Genomic DNA, 21,994 nt, shown 5'->3' with positions numbered 1-21,994 from the left:
TGAAAGAAAAAAAAAAATAAAAGATTTTTATAAATAAGAAATAATTATTTTTTTAATAAATAATTTTTTTAATTTTTTTTTTTATTTTATAAATAATACATAGATAATATAAGAAATGAAAATGTTAATTTAAATATGAATTGAATATGTAATTAAAAGAATATTGTTTTGTTTCAATGAAATTTATTATTAAACATTAAAAGCATAAATAAAGAGAACGGAATAAATGGGACAAGAAATATTTACTCCTATAAATATGCAAAATTATATAATGAAAATATTAAATTAATTTTTATTTTTTCTAATTTTTACAATACTTTATTCAAGGTAAACTTTTATTTTTAATTTTCGTAAGACTGATGGAAGCTTGTAACCCTATTTATATATAGGTATAATCTTTTAAATTTAAAAGACATTGAATGTATAAGATTTTCATATTTTGCTAAAATTTTATGAAGAACGACTTCTGCTCAATATCGAAAGAAATCGAAATAAAACTTTATGACATACAAAACTCTGTAAGAGAATTTTGAAGAATCGAATTCATTAACGAAAGTATATATGATTGAATAAAATGGATTCTTAAAATTAACAGGAAATTTTGTATAAATTGAGTACTACAGAATTTAACACATTTGTATAAATTATGTGATAGAGAAGTTAGAATTTGTTTTTATACATTTTTCATTATATAGGAACTACAAATTTGAAGATGAGTGAAATTGCGAAAATTATAGACTTTATATCTGATTCCATAAAATGCTATATAATAGTTACAAGAATTTATGAAAAATTTTTTAATTGAGTACTATTACAGTTTTAGGAGCTAAGAACTTGAATACTCGTAATTATATAGTTTTCAAATTCTGCAAATTAAAAATTAAAAGAGCATCTACATAAAAAGAAAAAAATATTTTTAATAACAAACATTATTTACGTTATTCCCATCATAAAAAATAAATACAAAAAATTAAAATTTGCTAGCATTTTTTATCGTAATTTTTTCAGAAAATCATTGAGAAAATTTAAATTCAAATGAAAAAACAAATTTTTACCACTATTCCTGCGTGTACATGCTTATACATACATTATGTATAAAATATTATATATAGCATATACATATATATAAATAATTAATTTGAATTTTATTTTGAAATAATTAAAAAAAAATACTAATAAAAATAATATTGAAATTATTTTCTATACTCATTTAAATTTATAATGAGACTGAATTCATTTTAAAAATAAAAAAAAAAAATTATTTATTTATTTAAAAAATGCACCTAAATACATTGTGTACGTTGTACGTAATATATAAGAGATATATACACGTACGTACATATATGAGAGATCAAGGTCAGAAGAAAAATTCTTATTTCATGAAAAATAATTATAATATAATTTTTGTACATAGTTCGTATGTGTATAGTACACATTTTATATAAGCAAAATTTTAATAAGAATTCATTCTCCGTGTATAAATTATTATAAATCAAAGAATTTTAATTAAAAATCAACAAAAAAAAAAACATTTCTTATTTTGACACATGACATTAAAATAATACCATATTCAATATGTGTATATGTACATATAACAACATACATAAATATAGTTTTCTATACAATAATACACTCGTGTATTCTATATAATTTTTTGAAAAAAAAAAAACAACTTATATGGCATATATCACGCCAAAATCATAAAAAAATCTCTACTATTGTGACATACTTACGCCTGTATATGTATGTATATTATGCATATAATAAATAAAAGTTTTTGGGGAAAAAAGGTCAGGGGTCTAAAAAATCTTCTTATATCTTCCTTCCCAAATGAATTTTGCACTTGAATTTCTTTTTTTTTTTTTTGTTTCATAAAAACAAAACATTAAATTTTTCATTAACAAACAAAAAAAATAAGAAAATCGCGAGGGATTCCATTAAAATAAAAATATTTTTGTCTTTTATTTTATTATTCATAAAGAAACACATGGGAATAATAATTTACACCTTGTATCAACCAAACCTTCAATTAGTCTATGATTTTTTCATTATTTTTTTTTTCTTTTTTTTTTTTTTTGAATTTATAATGAAAATTTTACTTAATTTCAACACGCTAATTTCAGTATTCTTTCTTTCTTTTTGGAATATTTCGTGAGATTTTTCTTTTTTGCCTTTCTTTAAATGGCTGAACTTTAATAGCTGAATAAGTTTTATTTGTAATTTACAATTATATAGAGTCACAAATAAAAGCTTTATAAGAGAGGTACTCATTATTGCAACAATAACATAGAGTATAGGTTAGATAAGAACAACAATTATTTTGTTGTCTATACCGAAAATTCTTAAGTTCATACAATGTTAATGTACATACAAGTATGTATTTAATGTTAATATAATTGAAATATTTCAATATAATATGTATGTATGAATGTAGTACATATGTATAAAACTTTTTCTCAATAAGTACTCAAATATTTTACTCTTATGAGCATGCAAATAAATTTTCTTATAAATATTTGAACTATTCAACTATTAATTTTAATTTTGGTATGCTTGAGTAGATTTGTACGTGAACAAAAAAAAATTTCCCATAAAAACCGGTTATTTTTACTTTATAAGTAATTTCTAAAAATTTAATTTCTCTTAATTTTCTTTTGTTTTGTCCAAAATTTCTTGTGCTCGTACTATAGGAATCTTTTTATTTTTATTGATTTGCAACATATTGATACTGCAATTGCAGGGTACATACAATTATGTTTGTGCTCCAAAAGAAGATCAAATTCAATAGTTAAGAAACAAATGGATTTTAACAAAACTCAAATACCTTCTAATTGGAAAATCATTTTTTAAAAGTGGAAAACTTAAAACATTAATTTTGAACTATCACTTGAGAAGACCCTAATATCTTATTTGATAGTTTTCTATCTTATATTTGATAGACTTTAAAACCAATTTTTAGGACATCATCAAGGACTTTTGATTAGAAGGAAAGTAGCCGCTGCAGGAATATAATTTAAATCATTTTTTACACAGGGTGATTGTGAAAGTTATACAACACCATAATACCATTGGTTAGAAGATCGAAAACGGGTAAAACTTTTGTTACGGACTGGGTGTCAAATCTCAAAGGTTTCCGAGTTCCAGGGATTTTAAAGAATTTTCACGAAATTTTTACTTATCCAGGTTTTTTTTTATTATAAATTCGGTGCTGCAAAAGATAGGAACTTCAAACAAACAGTTTCAGAGAGGCTTAGAAAATAGAATGCAATAAATAGAAATGGTGCTTATGTGCCTTCGGAATACCAAGCATTCGAACTTTAAAGAAAATAAAATTTTTCCCTTGATTTTTCAGTTTTTTCTAGTTAGATAATTTTGTAAGAAATTTTTTTAAAACCTTGAAATTTTTTTTATAGAATTTTTCCCAGCTGTTTAAACTTTCATTTAAGTCCTCAAACAAAAAAAAAATTTTATGTTACAAAAGATACAATACAAAAACCACAAATATTGTGAGCCACAAATTCAATTAAAATCAAACTAGATCTTGATAAAACCAAAATTAAATTCAATTTAATCTTTCTTTATCAAAAAATTTTAAAAATTCGAATTAATAATTCAAATAATTTTACAAATTTCTCAAAACGAACACTAAATTCTCCTATGAAATTCGGCAAAAATTTATGTTTTTCTTCTTTCAAATCTATTTCTATTCAATTGCATATTTTAAATCAATTGTTTTACTGAAACACCTCAACCATTATTTAGTTGCATCAACCGTACACCAATTTTAGTTTTTCTATAAAATTTGTTTTAAATTTATTAATTCCATTAAATTATTCATTAATTATTAATTTGTTTAATAATGTTAATACCATATCATTTACATACTCCATTTTGTTAAAAAAAAATTAAATTTTCCTATTAAAAAAAATTTTTTTTCAATTAAAATAAAAATGACAAAATTTGTATGGAATACCTTTAAAAATTCGCTCCACCTGGTTGATTTCAATAACTTCAGATGCCAAATGGTGTCTAGATTTCGAAAATATTTTTTTCAAATTTTTAAATTGCACCCAATTTGAGAAAAATGCATTTAAAAATTTGAAACCATATAGGTACCATTTCTTACAAAAATTGGCAAAAATAAAAAACCTATCAATTTTCTTTACCAAGAAAAGTTTCGAAAAAAATTTTTTGATTACTAGATTTTTTTTTGTTTTTCGTAATACAAAATTCTAATTTTTCTTTTTTCAAAAATTTAAAATTTTTTAAATTCAATTTTTGTTTTTCAATTAAAAAGTTTGTATAAAATTTCGTTTCAATTTTGTTATTATTTGTAAAATTTCAATAAGGACATTAAAATTCAGATTTTTTATCAAAATAACGGCTCATAAAAGTGTCAACTGTTTTTTTGAGTGACTATCGTCACCAAAAATTAATGATAGTTGATAATTACAACGCTTAAAATCCTATTCTTTAAGGGTCCTTAAAATCTTGACATAGAAATGTGCTACATCATTTCACCATAAAGTGAAAATTCGTTAAAATTCCTAGAACTCGGAAACCCTTGAGATTTGTCACCCAGTCTGGAACAAAAGTTACGATCTTCTAACCAATCTTCTAACCATTTTCGATCTTCTAACCAATGGTTCTATTACTGATTGGGTTGCCGATTTCACTTTTTAATATATAAGAATTTTAAGAATATAGATTTAAAACTGCAAAAGACTGTAAATTCCAGTTTCTTCTATTTAAAACAAGGAACTAAAAAATATTACAAATGTTCAAAGAATTTTTTTTTTAAATTGATTACACCAAAATATAGAACTATAATGTTCATTTGAATTGATAATCATCTAAGAAATTTTCCATCATATATATATGCGATACATAAGAAGCATATAATATATACGACCGTAAAAAAATAAGGTATAATTTCAAAAGATCTACTTAAGAAACACTTTTATTTCAATTTACAACAAACGAAAAATAACAAACGTATCCAATTGTACGCAATTTAAAAATTAACGCAACATTTTAAATTATTCTACATTGTTCGCCTAATAAGTATGAAATAGATTAAGAATATAATATACTGGAAAAAAAATAAATTAGCACCAAATAGAGATGAGAAAAAATCTCAGTTTCATTCAATTTATTGAAAACACCATTAGCCGTTAGCATGTCTCAAAATTATCTCGAACAATAGAACATTTAAATTAACATACAAAAAAAATATTTCTCAGTGATAATAAAGAGTAAACTTTCGATTTTTAACGCACTGACCACATTGAATGAATATAAAAATGGAGGTATTATTTTCACAACAAGTTGTGCTTATCAAGTTTTCGACAAGAGATTTATTTTTTCAGGTTGAGAAATCACAGTGAAAACAATTTCTTCAATAACATGTCTGGCTCAGTGGGAAATTCTAGATAAATAAAATTTAAATTAAAAGGTTTTTGAAAAAATAATTAGAAACAATTCCGAAACATGTTTTCCAATTTCAAATATATTGGTATAATAAATTTATCAAGTCTTGAAGGATGTGGAAATCCGGCAACTTTAATTTTACTGGTAGTTGATTTTGAGCTTCTTAATGCTTGTAATAAGCAGTCATCTGATATAAAAATAATTGAAAAGTTTTTTTAAAATTACTTAACAACAAAACGAAGCAAAAAAAAGTTTTCTGAACGCCGTATAGAAGCCAAACTAGTACCAAGAAATCGATTTACAATTCTCAACTAAAGTATATCAGCTAAAATTAAAACCGTGCAAGCCTATACCCAGACTTAAATTTTAATTTTTAGTCATGATTCAAAAACAGACATTACTTACTGCTGGTTATACGCTGATCACATCAAAATGATTTTTTTTAGTCTTAAATATGTTTTATATTCTTTTTTCGGAAATTTTCTCTATTATTTAGTTTAGCGATACTTTGAGAATTCTAAATACATGAATAAAAAATTTTGTTGCTACAAAAGATGATAGATTAGCTGCGATATAAGAAATTCACTTTCATTGATTTCTTAAATATACATACTTATATTTGAACGCAATATTTTTAGCCCGAATATAAATTTAGCAAAAATTTTTAAGACAGAAGGAAAAAAATTTTCGCACTTTTTTCTTTTGATATTTAAATATGACAGAAAGCATTTTCATTAATTATACAAATATGAATTTAAAACTTAAAATACAAAGAAACTAAAAATCACATTATTTGTAGTCCATTGTGGTTTTAAATTAATGATTAATTAAATTTTATGAGCCCGCATAGATTGTTATTTAGCAAACCACACTATTTGAAATGCAAATTCGAAAAAAAATCTAGTTATCATAATTAAAATTATTTTTTTAAACAAAACCAAAGAAATTTTTAGTACATGCTTTGTAGGTTTTAAAAAATCAAAACACAATATACTAAAAATCAAACATACGTACATATACATATATTTGCATATATTATGTATGCGGTCAAAGAAGATTATAGACAAAGTATATCACAATGGTTGTCTCATATACACATAAACATATTTATAATATACGAGTACCATAATATTAATTTCGAAACAATAGATATTGTTAGCGGAAAGATATTAAAAAAATCAATTTGCTTAGGCTTTTAACAGAATCTAGTTCACTAAAAATGTTTTTCAAAATTATTTAGAAAGTATTTTTCTAATTTTATACAAATATTTTTATTAAAGCTGTCGACTAATTATTTCTTAGTCAGATATTTTTAACCCACTATCAGAGTAATAGTGGTAATTATAGTTTCACTGGAATTTCAAACATTTCCGCCTATTTATACTTCAAAAATATGTAAAAATTTTAAAAACATTAAAGTAAATAAGGTCATTTTCTTTAAGTTTTGATCTCAATGTTTCTAATACTAAATTTCGTCGGTTAAAAAGCAGAAAGGACTAAGTGCATTTTTTGAGAATTCGGATTTCATAGATGAATTAAATCAGAATAATATAATCTTTGTTGTGGCAAAAAATCATGCAAATCCATATAGTTTATAAATCTAGAAATTAAAGAGACCAATCCCATTGCACTATACTTGATTAGTTTTACAATTTTACGATTTTTTCAAATTGAATTTACTCAAAACACAGTTTCCAGGCTTAATGCTTTCTGCTTCTTAACCGACGATTTAATGTTCTCTTTTCCTGATTTAATACAGTTAAAATTTTAATATTTATTTCTTATACTCATATTTTCAAATTTATTATATAGTTTTATTGCATATTTTCATTTATGCAAATCAAAAAATGGTTGACTAACTCTGTATGAACAATGAATATTTCAGTGAAATATTATAACAATAGCATTCTGATTCAGTATATGACCACCCGCACCATCAGAACTATTCATTTCAAATTCTTTACAAATATAGTATATCGCATATAACCACACAATAATCTTTATTTAGTATACGAATATTATGATAAATAAAAATTTCGCAAAATTTAACATTATATACAAATTTATTATTTTCTATAAAATATATTTAGTAGGTTATCAAAAGAATATTGTAGACGCTATACTTTTCACAGGAAAAGAAAGATTGATAATAATTACATATATTTTGATAATACAAACAATATGTATTTGTATGGATGTATGTGAGCCCTATACTAGCTTATACGATTATTTTCGAGTATTAAATTGTATAACTTACCGTTTCACGCTGTTTAAAATAAATTTTAAATTAAATACAAGAGTATGAAAGCATTTGTGAATTGTGACCAAAATATTTTCTTTGAATAATATTCTATAAAAATTTCCTTATTCATATTTTTCATATGAATAAATGGAATTCATTTTTTTCGTAATTTAATTTAATATCAAAATTTTATGTATGTACAATATGTAAGTCTGTATAGTATAGTCTTTTGTTAGAGCAATCTTTAGAGCAAATTTTTTTTTATTAAAATTTAAATGCTTCCTTAAAATAAGAGAAAATATTTCAAATTACCTCTAAAAATAACAACCGCACACACTATTCAATTTCATTTAAAAAAAAAAAAACTTTAAGAAATTTAAGAGAGTTGGTTTTTTAATTTCTAAACTTTTATAATAATTCTTGAATTTTTTTATTTTGTTTTTCTTTATTTTTATTGTTATTCTTTTGAAATTTGTTAAAAAGTTCAAAAAAGTTTGTTTTTTTTTTAAGAATTTTTTGAAAAATTAAAAAAGCGCTTGGTTTTTTTTTTTTCTTATAATATGAAAGAAAAAAAATTAAAGATAATAATTTGATTTTGATGACGTTAAGAATTTAATATTTGACTTGTAGGCTTTTACTCTTAAAAATAATTTGGTGAAATTTTTTGTTTTCTCTTTCTTATTTTTTTTCTTTTTTGAAAACTTCTTTTTTAAGAAAAGAAAAATTGTCGGTATCTTTGGTATGTAAATTTTAAAGAGTTTTACATGTATTTTATAAAATAAACAAAGAAGAAGAAGAAAGAAAACATAAATTTATTCTTTTTTTTTCTGTGTACATATATACATATGTTTGTATTTATATACAATATGTTTGTGTACATTTTATGTATGTTTTGTGTTCAAGTATTTGTGTAAAAATGTCCTTAAATACAAAATTTTGATTATACGAAAAGAAAACCAAACAAACGAAAGAAAGAAATAAAAAAAAAGAAGAAAATTGATTTTTCCTTTGATGTTATTTTTATTTAATTTTGTTTTCATTTAATTTTCGCAGAGCATATAAAAATTTAAAAGAATTTCAGTGGGTATTATAAATTTTATTTTGGTGTTGCTCACCACTAACCAATTTTACACGGTACTGTAAAAAAAAAAAGAGGGAGACATTCAATTAAAATTCAGTTCTAGTTTAAAAAATTTTATGAATTAAAAATTTAATACACCTGGTTTTTTGCCTCAATTACTGATTTACCGCAAGTATTCCATTTTTTCGCTAAGTCAATTAACGAAAAAATGTAATTATTACAATTCTATTTTTTAAAGATTTTATTGAAAATTCTAATTTCAATTAATTTTTATCGCACAAGTGGGCTGTCTTTTATGGCAAATTAAAAATAAGTTTAACAATTTAATGTTAAAACTTTTTATTAGAAAACGCACTCTAAACTGGAAGAGCATAATAAATTTTACTAGCATTTGAACGTATTTCGATAAATATATAAATAGTTAAAGAGAACGAATTGTGATATTAATTTTGTTAATAATTAAAAACACTAGATTGCAAATAAAAGATAACACTGCTGGACAAAATTTCTGATGGTTAAATAGTAATGTGGTCTACAAAAAGCAGAAATGCTTCAATTTTGGAAGCCATTTCTATTCTGATTGATATCCTAAAAAAAATATTTAAGTCAAGATTATAATTTTAATGATAAACAGAAAAAAAAGGAATACCTTAAAGTAATTCTGAACAACCAAATTTTTTTACTTATATACTTATGTGTATAGGTACTTATGTATTTTATAAAATTTTTCTATTGAAAATTTTAAGTAATAAAGAAGGAAATTTACTATAGGGATTTATTTTTTAAAAAGAATTAAATTACTTCAATATTTTTATTTGATTTTTCTGATTAAACTTTTGTATTCTGTATACATGCAGCTCTATATTTACCTCTACTTATTCAATTATTATTATATACAAGTATACATTATATAAATGTATATATACAAATATATTGTAAATTTTTAATAAAATATTTGTACAGAAGGCTTCCTCAATAAAAGAAAATTATATAACAAAGAAAAATCATTAAATTTAAAGAAGAAATTTTAATAATTTTTTTTTTTTTTGTAAATTCTTTTATTCAATTCTAATTTAGTGAAAAATTAAAATATCGCTAAAAATACCAAAGTATATAAAAAGAAATGTAATTTTTTTAGAAAAGTTTTAACATTTTGATTGTTGCGCATTTTTGTGTTTTTTTTCTTTTTCATTTTCTTCGAATTACTTCATGAGTTCATAATAATTTTTAAAATACTTCAAATAACTTTTTTTTTTTTAATTTCAAATTAAATTTTATTTGTATATCAAAATGAAGCGGAAATATCGAATAAAAAATTGTGATTGTGTATTTAAAACTTTTTGGTTATGGTTAAATTTTTAAAATTACAAATATTTCTTTTAATATTCAAAATATCAGTGATGTTATACAATTAGAATTTATAGCAAATTTTGTATATCAAATTGAGAAAATTATTTCTTTGGTTTATATGTATTGTATGTTGTGCTATAAAACAGAATATAAATTACACTACATGCTAATGAATTGTTATGTACAAAACGTTGGAGTAATAATCAATGTACGTTAACATAATTTGGTTCATAAGAAGTTTTCTAGAAACACCCCGCTTATGTTAAGAAAAATATGGATAAAATCCGGTACTGCAAAATTTAAACTCGCCCCTTTAATAAAAATCATTTTGTAGTATCTTTCTGACCGTCCATTTAAATTATATTTATTAAAATATTAAAAATATTGCATGGAAAAAGCGAATATTATAATTCTACTGTGTATTTAAATTTTAATAAAGAAATGCTATAAGCTTGCATAGAATATTTGAAGAATTAAAAATAGAGAAGAAAACTATAGAACTAAATGCAATTAAAACTACATTAAAGGAAACTATAAATAAAATCACGCAAATAATAAAATATTTATAATAATAAAAACAAAATTAATGAAAAATTATTGAGAGGAGAAAAATGACGGGAAATCACATAAATAATAACGACAGTAATTTAGTTTAAAAATCTATTATCTACATTCTATGTATAAATTGTACATATACATTTATATACGAATTAAATAATTTCTCGAGAATTTTAAATTAATTGGATTAGTTTTCTAATTAAGAAAAAGGTCATATTTTTTTGTACAGTAATAAAGAAAATTATGACTTCTAATTACATTTTAAATATTAACACATGCAATTGTTACAATACCTCGTTATTATGACATTAATCAATTACAATCAGTCATCGAAATCATTTTAAAATTCTTTAAAAAAAAATAAAAACTCTATTATAACATGCATACTATATAATATTTTTGCTAAGGAAAGTAAATTTTTATTTGTGCAATTATTAAACGGTATAAGGGTTGAAAAATCGCAAGGAAATGCTGCATTTTTGTCGAAACAAATGACGATAAATGAAGACTCCGCAAGTGAGTGTATATAAAATATTTTCTTACTTCTTGTCAAGGCGAATGAAGATCAAAGACGAAAATTAAAAATAATAAAATTAAAATAAAAGAAAAATATAAATTTTCCAGTTTTACATTGCTTATCTCAAAAAATTAAAATATCCTTTTCCTGTTACACTTTAACATCTAATTGCCTTTATTATATTTTCATAATTTTCCTATACCATAATACGAAAGTTAAAAAATTATTATTTCTTTTTACCTAAAATCTTATATAGGAGCAATCAAGAAATAATTATCATTATCAAGTAAATTAACAAGTATTCATTTTTGCAAGTTCGCGTACAAATTTAATTTTATTTTTTGCACACTACAATTAAAACAAATTTATAAATACTTTGCCTCTCAGTTTGTAGCTCCCGCACATTCGGCAGTCAAATTTCACACCAAATTTGTCCTACGCGATCTAGGTTGACTTATCAGGAGTACGAATGAAACCATATAACTCATATGTGAATAAGAATGATAGTCATCAGATAAGAGAATAATATGAGTAAGATGAAAATGTTAAAAGGTCCTATGAATCGCTATTATTAATTACCCTTCCCGCTACTACTTTTAATATTTAATTTAAGAAACATATTTAGTTCCAAATTAATAGCTAATTTGGCATAATTTTCAAATCAAATTAAATTATTTTATAAAGGCTTTAACGATTTTCTACAATATTATATAGAAAATTAAATTAAAGACTACTGGAAATTGTTAACAAATCCATAGAAATACCATAGAAACTTATATTAGGAAAAGTTCTATCAATTATTATAGTAATATACATATTTATGCAACTATGTATATTTAGAAATTTTTAGTACAATATGGCGCAACATTTATAACTTCTTCTTTAAAATATTTAACTTCGTATAATATAAATATGTAAGTATTTGTAAATATACATACATATATTATTCTTTCTAATTTTAAAATTACATAATACAAAAATATTAATATCATAAGTTTTCTGAAAAATTATATAAAATTTATCTGCGAAATCATCACATTAATTCAATTCACATTAAGATAGTATTTCTTAAAAATCTTATATACAAAAAAAAAAATTGTCTCTAATAGAAAAATATCCTTAATAACTGTTTTTGATGACTGTAATAATAATTACCTATACAAATACCCAACCCATCTATATACATGTATGTATATGTATTTTGTATTAAATTTTCAATTCATTAAAGAACATATTACGTAAATAGAAGAACCGCAATTTGTACATATTTCAATAGGATGATGATAACAAGGCAATTTGCTGTTTTAAATTTGCTGATATTAAAAATTTATTTTCTGTACGTCAAAAGTTACTTGTTGACGTTTATAAAAATATAGAACAGTCTTTTATACAGTGATAGAGAAAAGTTTTATTAAATTTACAATTTCCCGATAAAATATGGTAAAATTGTGATTGAATTCAAAATTATTAATTAAGTTTTAAAATTAATGTTTAAAACTAAATTTTTAATATTTTAGCCCATAACGATACTCCATCAAATTTGACTACTTACTTATGTAAAATTTTAAATTATCGAAGAGAAACTTAGGTCTAGAGGCCGAGAGCATGTACAAGTCCTTCTTGGATCACAGTAAATTATAACACCAAGTTTAACTCAAATTAAAGTATAAAATAAAATAAAAGGTAATTTTTAAAGAGTAACTTAAATTTTATACAAAAATTAGTTTCTCACCAAATTATGAGATATTTTCTTTCCATTATTTGTTTTCGGTGAGAATAAATTTTAATTCGTATTTTAAATATACTCATTTTAAAATAATTTATAAACAGCTGGAATAATGAATTCTTACTAGAATTATATTTATAGTAAAATTTTGCGAACCACATTTTTTTTTTATCTCACTGTATATCCTTGCATTAAAAGCATGTTATTATACTTGAGCATATACCATGCTCTCGTATTTACAGACATATACATAAAATATAAGCATAATTTTAAAAATAGAAAATAATGTGGTAATGGGTGGCTGATTTTCATATGGTAGTAATATTTTTTATACCCCCTACACTCTATATATTCTTAAAAATTTACCATTGTACAGAGATATTTAATAAAATATGGTATAGATATCAACATTTCATAGCGATTTTCTAATATATGACTATATAAATATAAATTACATATACAATATTATACATAATATGTATTATAAAAATAAGAATCGCAAAAAACCAAAAAAAAAAATATATAATGGCGGATAAGCAAAACAAATTGTCCATTAATTTTCAGATTTAATGTATATATATATATAAAAAGATTCATGTTTAACAATATCCTTGAAGATTCCAACATGAGATTCCATATAATTCACAATATATAAATTAAGGTAATTAATTTATGAGTCAGGAAAAGAAAATAATAAATAGAATTTTGTCATAATATATAAATTTCATATTGTATATAATTTTTTTAAGGATAATTTTTTAAAACAGTTATTTGTTACGAGAAATATAAAAGTTTTAATTGGTATGATCTATAAAGATTTATATTTGTATAAGGGTTTTCGAAAATTTAGCAGAAATCTTTTTATTTTTGTTCAATTGAATATTATGTAGAGAACTAGGTTCAGAGTTATAGGGGCTTAAAGTCGATTTCGACTGATTACTTACTTTTGGTCAGTCGATTTTGACTGATTTACTCCGTACTTGTTTATTCTTATTACACAATTATCATATACAAGTACTGCTGCTCGCTTATATTTACATTAATTTATTCAGATTTATGTGAGAATATTGAAAAAAATGATGTATTAAATATTTTCATTTAAAGATTACCAAACATATATACATATATACTTCAAAATTAAAAAAAAAAAGAAAAAAACATATAAAAATATTTATAAACAATTTACTCGTACAAATGTTTAATTTGTTTAAATATACATATGTATACAAACATAACAAATGTATATTGTAAAAGTATTGTATTTTTCAAGTGGATATTTCAATTATACAAAACAATGATTTATTTATTTTTTTTCATTTTCTCAACAATTAATTATTTTGATCAGTCATGGATAACAGAAGAAAGATCAATAACAAGCAATTAAGAAAACTTCATGTGTTTATTTGTTAAAAATAAAATTTTAATTTATGAAAAATTTTATACTCATGCTCTAATTTTGAACCGTCAATATATACAATGTAATATATACAATAGAATCTTTGTGCGAATTTGTAACAACTCAAAATATTTTATTTTTCAATTAAATATAACAATGTATGCAGAGTGTTTTTCTCAATCTAAACAAATTTGCCGTAAAAGGCAAACAACTTTCTTTTTCCAATATACTTTGGCTTTTCTTCTTTTTGGGTAATAAATTTTTGATATATGCTGAATTATTAGAAAAATTTTGTTTAAATTCAATATAGGTAAAACTTGCCTGCCAATAAACTTTTAAGCGTTTGAATAAATTCTATAATTTGTGTATATATACGGATTTTGACCAAATTTGCAATATTTTTACTGTATACGGAATAAGTAATTAAAGAAATTATTCTACAAACTTCAAAATATATTTACATACTTACATGTATATGTATATAACTATATATACGAATACACTGCACATAACGTCATTTTTTAATAAGACTGTATTAATTAATTATATTGAAAATCGTTGAATTTTAATGTTGGACACAAAATATCAAAAAAAATCCTTAAAATTTAAAGGAAAGCAATTTTACTAATTTTTTTTTTATTTCTTATCATCTGGAGTGTTAACTCAATGGCAAAAGTCATTTTCTTAAAAAATTCAGTTCTACACAATTTAATGTGGATTCTAATTTCATATCTGGTGCTTTACTTATAAAATCTAATACATACATATTATGTCCTTTTATATGAAAATCCTTAAAGCTAAATAATAAATCAAAGTCATTGATATTAAATCCAAAAATCGAATTCGTACTATACAAAATATAATGAAATCGATTAATCAAAAAAAAAAATCAAATATAAAAATAAATCAAAGAAAACAAAAATATTTTTAATTTATAAATTGCTGAAATATAATAAAATAATTTTATTTTGAATAAAACATGTGTACATATACATATGTATAAAATAATATAATTAAACAGCATGTACATGAATGATTTGATTACATATATTATATGTAGTAATTATGTGACTATACATAATGCAGAGTACGGCTACTTATATTTACAATTAATTTATTAAAATTAAATTGAAAAATTTTTAGGAGCAAGTTTCTCCAATTCATTTATATACATATTAGTTATTCATAAATAGTTTTTAATTAATTTATAACTTAATCACGTTCAATATTATTAATTTTTTTTAATAAATATTATTAATTCTGCATTTGTTATGAAAAATTGAAATTATTTATGTATATACGTTTAAAATCTTAAATTTAAATTCTTTATTTGAATTTAAGAATCAAAAAAGAATAAAATATCAAATAAATCGGATACACCTGTAGGCATTACATGAGTAGGCACCAAAGTAACAGTATAATAATTATGATGGAATGTTGTTGAATATTATTAAAATACTACAATAATTTTTTTGACGACAAGGAGGCTGAATATAAAATTTAAAATTTAACAAAAATATTTTTAAAACTGTTACAGAATGTCTTGAAGAATAAATTGACTAACTCCAGTACAAGTTTACACTTGGTTACTAAATAGTCATATCATTGGGGATTATTTCGAAAACTATGTATGTAAAAGTTTTTCAATTCTCTATCTAATCTTCGTTATTATTAATTAAGGTAACAATAAATTTCAAATTGAATATATGGAAAAAAAAATTTTGTAATTGATCCTATTATTGTTCTTGACGTAATTAGGACATTTATTTTTACTTTGCATACATTACTTTGCAAAAAACAACCTTTCCATATCAGTTTTGAACTGAAAAATTCGCTTTACCACATTCAACAAAGTAATGAATTTGCATTTACATGTATTACGATTTCCGATCTTAATTTACATCTAGCACTTAAAAATATTTTGTTTTAAAAATTATTTCATATGTGGTAACCAAATTGAGGACCAGCGTAATTTTGGTCTTAATTTAGCTTTTTTTCTTTAATTTTTTGCTTTTCTACTACATTTCTTTTTTAATAAGTCAGAGAAATTTAGAATATTGTACGTACTTGTATATGTATAATTAAATTTTTATTTCAAAACCGAATAAAAAAAATTTTATTTTTTCATTTCTGCTTTATATGTAAAACAAGAAGAAAACTAAAACAAATGGGTAAAAAAAGAAAATCAGAAAAAAAAAATTGAAAATGTTTTCTGACCTTAAACATGTTTTTTTTTTTGTTTGTATGTACGAACAAAATTTCAAAAAGACGAAAAAGTTGCAGTAGAGGAAAAATCAATAAAACAGGAAAATATTACAGGAAAAAAAAACCGAAGAAAAAAATTTAATTTTTTTCTGCTGGCGCCATAGTAAAAAGAAAAAGCAAAAAAATAAAAATATCCTAGAAAAGAAGAGAAAATGAACTCACAAAAAAAAAATTCTTTTTATTTTTATTTTCTTTTCTTTTTTGTGTTTTTCCTTTCCTGTTTCATTTAAGACATGAATGGTACGATTGTAACTGTAAATGGTGGTGTACAGAGGAATTCATTTAATATATTTGTGTTCGGATGATTTATGCTTCATGAGTGTTATGCTGATTTTTGTTTTATTTTTTCTGAAAAACAAAAGCAAAAATCAAATGATATCGAATTTTTCATTGAAAATTTTTAATGTTTACAAATTTATTAATAAAACATACGTACATATAGAAGCAAATGTACGCATTCATACATAAAATATATATTTTTTTACATATTGTAACATACACGTACCATACGTGACGTACATAAAAACTCTATATATACTTGTATTGTTTGGGACTTTAAAGAAATGTAGAAAAAGTGTTCAATTTAAAATAAATACATTGTACGTACATAAGAACATAAACAATGTTATAAAATATGGTGACATAATGTCCTTTTTTTTCTAAAATATAATTAAAATGATATTCATCATTTCATTTCTATACATTGTTAAAAGAAACTTTTAAAAAATGTATTTGAAATTTGTCTTACCAATCTCGTTGCTGCAAAAATTGTTTTTTATCTATTTTATATAAATACACATACATTGGAATGTAGATTTCATCCAGTTCAGTTGTCAAGTTGTGAATAGCAAGCATATAAAAATCTTTTAAGATTTAACAACTATAAATGTTTTGATAGATCAACTGCACTTTAATTTATATAGATAAATTTTATGTATGTTAAAAAAAATCACTACCCAGCACTATAGGATTGCATTAAGATTAACAGGGATAGCAACATCTTATCATCATTTTATCAAACATTTTCTAATTAATTTCAATTATTAAAAAAAAAAAACTTACTTTTTTACTCTCTTCTCCAAAAATTATGAGAACATGTTTTTATTGCATACCGTTAGGATGAAAATTAAAAGTGGCGCAATAATTATGATCGCCTTAAATGTTATGTTATGTATGGGGCGAATTAAGTCAATTAACAATTTTTTTTTTGATATATAAAGACATTTACCACTACTTTTTTACTTTCATAGAAATTTGGAAAAGCTTACACTTTCAAGGAATTAATATGTTATCGAAAATTGAGAAGAGAAAACGAAGATAAATTTCCTCTGTAGTTTTAAAGTACTAGATAAAATTGAAAATTGTATTTTCCAAAAAAGTAAAAATAATAATTACCTATATATGTAATACCAATATAAGCAAACATATATATATATATATAATTATTTCCAATTTCTCTTTGATTATCATCACTAATACATTTATTACAATCTATATGTATTATATAAATCTTGTTAATTACATAACGATAATTCGTTGAATTTTTATAATTGAGATTAATTCAACATCTGGTCAAAATTTGGTCAATAATAATAAACATTTATGTGGTATTGATATAAACAAATGTGTATATATGTAAACATATAATAAAATATAAATACATATCAACTATAGAAACAAGTAAATATTTACTAGCACAAAAAAAAACGATTAATTATTCATTCTTTTTAAATTTAAAAAAAATCACATGCATGTATATTATGTACATAATTCCATATGTATATACTGTATACTTATTTAATTTATGCATTATGTTTACTTATTTGGTATTTCAGTCTATTGTAGAACATTATCTGTATCCATTACAATGTATACATACATATATGTAATATATGCACTATATATGTGAACGAAAATCTTTAAGCACGATTACAAACATTTCCATTTACATACTTGCATACAATAATACAATATAATGGAATTGGTTAACATTTCCGGCATTTGAAATAAATCGCATACATTCTTATATATGTATGTACTGACATGCATAATATATGTATATATAAAATGTACATATATTTTTAGTTTATTGACTTTTATTCTATTATATAGGTTGCTGTCAATTTAATTCGATTAATTTCATTGGAAAAAATAACTTGAATAGATTTTTTAAAGATTTTAAAAATTAAAATTTATTTAATGTATGCATTTGCATATACAACAAAATTTTCTACATTACATGCATACATATGTATATTATACAAGCATATGTATTGTATTCAAGTTATTGTAATGTTTAATTATAGTTTAAAGCGTTAATATGCTATCATAACTATCATAATTTACAAATTATTCAAATTTTAATATTAGAAAACGTACACGGCTTTATGAATTACATTTTATTAAAAAGACAAGCTGACCAGGCATAGATACAGATTGTTTAGCCATTGGTAAATAGTCTCAGTTTAGTTTAAACTTTTAATTCAAATGGTGTGCGGAGCTAACAAATTTCATAGACAAAATCTCGTTGAAAATTAGCTTGTATATAGTCAAAACTAATGTTAGCGCATTAGCTCATTGAAATTAATTATCATAAATAGTCATTTGTTTGTTATCTTTGAATATATTTGAGTATAACAAATGTTTTCAACTATTCAACTAATTTTGATTGCCCTAAAATGCATCTCAGACATAATTAACTATACACATAATATTTAAACTACTCAGACATTCTTTAAATTTCAAATATATAGATATCTAAATATAAATAAATGCAAAAATTTTAATTTTAAAATAAAAATTGAAAATAAATATATAGAAAATGCTTTTCAACAATTTTATACACAGTATTACAATAAAATATATGACCACAAACTTCTTTTTGAATCTCTATATACTTTTTATGTATTTTTAAGTTTTAAATATAGGTCAAAATCTAAAACGAATTTCAATTCATATTAACATCGCATAAGTATTACATAATGACGACAAATTAAAAAATGAACATATAGGCAAAATATCATTAATAATAAAAATATACATACATAATATACTCGTATATATGTATGTGTACATACACACCTTTGCAAACAAATAATTATGCACTGCCATATATGAAAGCAGATTTCCACACAAATTGAAATAATGAATAAATGCTTACAAGTTGATATACATGTAGAAATATACATACCCATATATATTAATATTATTATATCCCATGTGACTGTTTGTTTAAATTTTGAATACATACTTATGTGAAAATTTTTATTTACATTACTCGTATTAGCGTTTCTTTCATTTTAATAGAAAAATAAAAAAAAAATTAATGAACTTCTAAAATTTTTTTAACTGATTTTAATTTATTTTAACTTATTTTCCTCTCTCTTAGACAACTGGGTTAAGTACACATGCACTTAGGCATTTATGTTTACGCAGATACAATAATGTTTTTATGAAAACGCGTTTAGTATTTTCTTCATATAATATTGTAACATATTATAATTTGAAAAATTTTTGAAGAGTTCAAGGCAATCAAATTTTGTAATATAAAGTAAAAATAAATATTATTATAGATAATATAAGAAACATTAAATATTTGCAATGGAAAATACAAAATCGCAATTATGGGTACAACGAAGGACAACTTTGGGACGAAGGATATACAAATAAGCAAGTATAAAATAAAAAATTATTAATATATAACATTAACATATTCTATTTGTTATACAAAATATTTTATATTTAAAACATAATTTTAGGGTGCTTAACATTTTAGAATGAAAGTTCAATGTTAAAACATAAATTTACATTTTCCTGAACCAATACTGAATTACTTAAATTCCGAACTATTAGTACACATATTATGTAGAAGTAGATGGAGAAAATTTATTAAATTATAATTTTAATTGACAATTATATTTCTCAAATATATCATTATAGTGTTATCAACGTGGCACTATAAAATAATGTGATAATTTGACGATCAATCAGTTGGTTTCTTAAATTAACTATTTTGTTCTCTCTTTTGAGTTAGTTTTAGCTATTCTATCGTAATGTTAACCATTTGGTCTTGAAATGATCTACAAGATAGATATTAACCTAATGCTAAAAAACATACATATATAGTAACTCAATTATCTTAAATGTACTTCCCCCAAAATAATTACCCGACTGTATTTCACAACACTAAAAAGTGACTCTTTAATGCAAATTTTTCTACTAATAACAGTCAAAAATCTACGCAATAAGAGAGGAGAAATTTTATTTTCGGAAAACATATTAAAACGAAAGAGAAACTGTATTCTAAAAAAGAGAGGAAGAATTTAAAATATTTAAATTTTTAGATTTTCTCTAAATTACGAGATCGTAATTCATCGGATGCCATTATTTTGATCTTCTATTATACTTTAAAATTTTTCGTGTTTGAACGTCTTTATTTATTTTATATATACACACATATCTCTATAACCCTTAATAGAGAATAATCTGCAATGATATGATCAAAATATTATAAATTAAAATTTTTGTCGAAATAGTAGACCCGTACTGTCAAACTTATTACAATTATATACATATATAAATCAATAGCGAGACAGTGTTATATTAAAAACCAATGTTAACGTCTATCGTTATATATTTTGTAGCGATTAATATTCATTAAAAATTTAGTTTATGAAAAACAAATTAAACAAAAAAAAAAAATATTCGGTATTGCAGAAAACTACTTCTATATAACAAAAGAACCACAATTATACAAAGAAAATTTCATATATGCACATATTAGCGATTTACCACCTACTTTTGTTTAAGGACATCTAATTATCTCCTAGATGTTAAATAAAGAAAAAAAAGAAAAATCTGTTAAATCATTAAATATATCTGGTAAATAAGATATTTTCAAAACCTAGTATCCATTTAGAAATGTTTTATTCCTTTAAGCTTTTTAAATATTGTATTATACAAATCGATTGCAGTAATTCTATGAATTCGAAATATATATACATACATATACACATATATGAAAACATTTGAAAAAATTTCTATTTCAAGTTTGATTCGTACATACATATATGCATGTACATAATAGAAATTGAAATCCTTTACTGTAAATAACCATACCATATGAAATTACTTACTTTCAAATTACACAGTTATATACAAGTGCATGTATACATATTCGTATTATAAAAGTTATTGCGCATATTTTACATTACATATGCATTTATATATTTTTATTTATTGTAAAGATTTCCATTAATTACCCTTTTTCTATATTCTTTCTTTATTTACTTAATTTATTCAGTATTTTTTCATTTTCTTCTTTTTTTGACTACGTTTTTCTTTTCTAATAAATCATTTTCTATTTCCCATAAAAAAATAACAAATTCATTTTGTATTAGCGTTAAAATGACATAAAGTTGTACATAAGA

General features: G+C 22.4%; 1 protein-coding gene across 4 annotated transcripts in view; it reads right to left on the bottom strand.

Annotated features, from left to right (window-relative positions):
• Positions 1-21,994, bottom strand: part of LOC129610717 (alpha-1,3-mannosyl-glycoprotein 4-beta-N-acetylglucosaminyltransferase B) — a 143,911-nt gene that overhangs the window by 106,550 nt on the left and 15,367 nt on the right. The window lies entirely within an intron of this gene.

The sequence above is a fragment of the Condylostylus longicornis genome, unplaced genomic scaffold, assembly GCF_029603195.1.
Source record: "Condylostylus longicornis isolate FDR11 unplaced genomic scaffold, ASM2960319v2 ptg000048l, whole genome shotgun sequence".
NCBI lineage: Eukaryota > Metazoa > Arthropoda > Insecta > Diptera > Dolichopodidae > Condylostylus > Condylostylus longicornis.
Note: the sequence above shows the minus strand (reverse complement) of the source record. Positions and strands in the feature narration are given on the sequence as shown.